Raw genomic sequence first — 3,649 nt, 5'->3', positions numbered from 1 at the left:
TAGGGTCAAGGGTTAGGGTTTTTGTTAGGCATAGCGTTGGGGTTAGAAGTAAGGGTTACTGTCAGTGTTAGGGTTGTAGGTAGGGTTACGGTTAGGGTTAGCGGTTTAGAATTAGGGTTAGGGATTAGGTGTCACAGTGATGACTACGAGATAGGGTTAGAATTATGGGATAGGGGTTGTTCTCAGGAAATGGGTTATGCATTAACGTTAGGATAAGAGGTTAAAGTTAGGCGCACGGTGAGGTTTACGTGTTAAGGGGAGAAATAGGAACAGGGTTGGGTGTTATGTTCAGGGTTAGGGTTACCTGTCAAAGGTATTGTTTATGCTTAGCGCACGAGCCCTGTCTGCATTAGGCGGGCGGGGGGACTTTAGGGGGCTGGGATTGTACCCGGGAACCCACTCTATCATACTCTGGGTATGGGCCCGTGGGTTTCATGCAGGACACAGTGGTAGAGCCTCCTTTCACGCATGGCATGGAAGGATTGCAGGCTTTCTAAACTCTAAGAAAGCTAGAACTCTGAGAATTAGATTTACGGTTAGGATTACGGTTAGGGTTAAGGATGAAGTTTAGTGTTAGGGTGAGGGCTTAGGGTTAGGGATTAGGGTTAGTGTTAAAGGTTACTCTTAGGTTTAACGGTTACACTTTGGATTAGGGTTGAGGTTTACGGTTAGGGTTAAGATGAGGGGTTAGGGTTTGGTACAGGGTTAGGGTTAAGTGTTAGGTTTAGGGTTGAAGATTAGGATTAGGGTTAGGATTAAAGGATAGCGTGAGAGTTAACGCTTAGGGTTAAGGTTAAGAGTTAGGGTTTAGGGTTAGGGTTAGGGTTAGGGTTAGTTTTAGGGTTAGAGTTATGTGCTATGGTTTGTGTTAGAGGTTAGGGTTAGGTTTACTGATGACGGTTCGGGTTACGTTTAGGGGGTAGCATTAGGGTTAGGGTTAGGGTTAAGGGATAGGATTAGGGTTAAGTGTTGGGCTTAGGGTTAGGGTTTAGTGTTAGGGATAGCATTAAGGATTAGGGTTAGGGTCAGCGTTAAATGCTTGGGTGCTTGTAATGATTAGGGTCAGGGTTAAGGTTCACGGATAGGGTTAGTGTTAAGGGTTACGGGTAGGTTTAGGGTTCAGGGTTAGTGTTAGCATTAGGGCTTAAGGTTAGGATTAGGCGGTAGGTTAGATTTAGGGTTAGATCTAGGCCTTAGGGTAAGGGCTAGCGTTAGGGTTAAGAGATAGGGTTAGGTTTAATGCTTAGGATTAGGGTTAGGGTTTGGGGTTAAAGTAAGTGTTAGGGGTTAGGTTTAAGGATCAAAGGTTAGGGTTATTTTTAGCTGTAGTGTTAGGGTTAGGGATAAGGGATCCCATTAGCATTAAGGGTCTTCCTTCCTGTAGGGTTAAGGGTTAGGCTTAGAGTTAAAGGTGAAGGTTAGGGTCAGTGTTAAGATTTAGGGTGAGGGTTAACGCTTAGGTTAAATGTTAAGCATTAGGGTTAGGGATTAGTGATTAGGGTTTTTGGTTAGTGTTAGGGTTAGCGGTTAAGAGTTAGTGTTTTATGAAGGGGTATGGTTAGAATTAGGATTGGGGTTAGAGTTAGGGTGAGGTATAGGGGTTAGTTTTAGGGTAAAAGGATAGGATTAGGGTTACGGGTTGGGCTTAGGTTTAGGGTTAAAGTTTACTGCTAGGGTTAGGGATAGGGTTCAGGGTTAGCTTTAGGGGTTCTGTTTAGGGTTAGGTGTTAGGTTAGTGTCAGGGTTAGGTCTAGTCGTGAGGGTAAGGTTTAGGGTTAGCTTTAAGAGCTAGGGTTAGGTTTAATGGTTAGGATTAGGATTAGGGTTAAGGGTTAGGGTAAGGCTTAGGGGTTAGGGTGAAGTGTTAGGGTCAAGGGTTAGGGTTTTTGTTAGGCATAGCGTTGGGGTTAGAAGTAAGGGTTACTGTCAGTGTTAGGGTTGTAGGTAGGGTTACGGTTGGGTTAGCGGATTAGAATTAGGGTTAGGGATTAGGTGTCACAGTGATGACTACGAGATAGGGTTAGAATTATGGGATAGGGGTTGTTCTCAGGAAATGGGTTATGCATTAAAGTTAGGATAAGAGGTTAAAGTTAGGCGCACGGTGAGGTTTACGTGTTAAGGGGAGAAATAAGAACAGGGTTGGGTGTTATGTTCAGAGTTAGGGTTATCTGTTAAAGGTATTGTTTATGCTTACTGCACGGGCCCTGTCTGCATTAGGCGGGCGGGAGGAGTTTAGGGGGCTGGGATTGTACCCGGGAACCCACTCTATCATACTCTGGGTATGGGCCCGTGGGTTTCATGCAGGACACAGTGGTAGAGCCTCCTTTCACGCATGGCATGGGAGGATTGCAGGCTTTCTAAACTCTAAGAAAGCAAGAAGTCTGAGAATTAGATTTAGGGGTAGGATTATGGTTAGGGTTAAGGATGAAGTTTAGTGTTAGGGTGAGGGCTTAGGGTTAGGGCTTAGGGTTAGGGTTAAAGGTTACTCTTAGGTTTAACAGTTACACTTTGGTTTAGGGTTGAGGTTTACGGTTAGGGTTAAGATGAGGGGTTAGGGTTTGGTACAGCGTTAGGGTTAAGTGTTAGGTTTAGGGTTGAAGATTAGGATTAGGGTTAGGATTAAAGGTTAGCGTGAGAGTTAACGCTTAGTGTTAAGGTTAAGTGTTAGGGTTTAGGGTTAGGGTTAGGGTTAGGGTTAGTTATAGGGTTAGAGTTATGTGCTATGGTTTGTGTCAGAGGTTAGGGTTAGGTTTACTGGTCACGGTTAGGGTTACGTTTAAGGGGTAGCATTAGGGTAAGGGTTAGGGTTAAGGGATAGGATTAGGGTTAAGTGTTGGGCTTAGGGTTAGGGTTTAGTGTTAGGTTTATCATTAAGGAATAGGGTTAGAATCAGGGTTAAATGCTTGGGTGCGGGTAATGGTTAGGGTCAGGGTTAAGGTTCACGGATAGGGTTAGTGTTAAGGGTTACGGGTAGGTTGAGGGTTCAGGGTTAGTGTTAGCATTAGGGCTTAAGGTTAGGATTAGGCGGTAGGTTAGATTTAGGGTTAGATCTAGGCGTTAGGGTAAGGGCTAGCGTTAGGGTTAAGAGATAGGGTTAGGTTTAATGCTTAGGATTAGGGTTAGGGTTTGGGGTTAAAGTAAGTGTTAGGGGTTGGGTTTAAGGATCCAAGGTTAGGGTTATTTTTAGCTGTAGTGTTAGGGTTAGGGATAAGGGATCCCATTAGCATTAAGGGTCTTCCTTCCTGTAGTGTTAAGGGTTAGGCTTAGAGTTAAAGGTTAAGGTTAGGGTCACTGTTAAGATTTAGGGTGAGGGTTAACGGTTAGGGTAAAGGTTAAGCGTTAGGGTTAGGGATTAGTGATTAGGGTTTTTGGTTAGTGTTAGGGTTAGCGGTTAGGAGTTAGTGTTTTATGAAGGGGTATGGTTAGAATTAGGATGGGGGTTAGAGTTAGGGTGAGGTATAGGGGTTAGGTTTAGGGGTTAGTTTTAGGGTAAAAGGATAGGATTAGGGTTACGGGTTGGGCTTAGGTTTAGGGTTAAAGTTTACTGCTGGGGTTAGGGATAGGGTTCAGGGTTAGCTTTAGGGGTTCTGGTTAGGGTTAGGTGTTAGGTTAGTGTCAGGGTTAGGTCTAGTCATGAGGGTAAGGTTTA

This window comes from Eulemur rufifrons, unplaced genomic scaffold (genome assembly GCF_041146395.1).
Source record: "Eulemur rufifrons isolate Redbay unplaced genomic scaffold, OSU_ERuf_1 scaffold_34, whole genome shotgun sequence".
In the NCBI taxonomy this organism is placed as follows: Eukaryota; Metazoa; Chordata; class Mammalia; order Primates; family Lemuridae; genus Eulemur; species Eulemur rufifrons.
The sequence above is the reverse complement of the archived record's forward strand: the minus strand, read 5'-3'. Positions refer to the sequence as shown.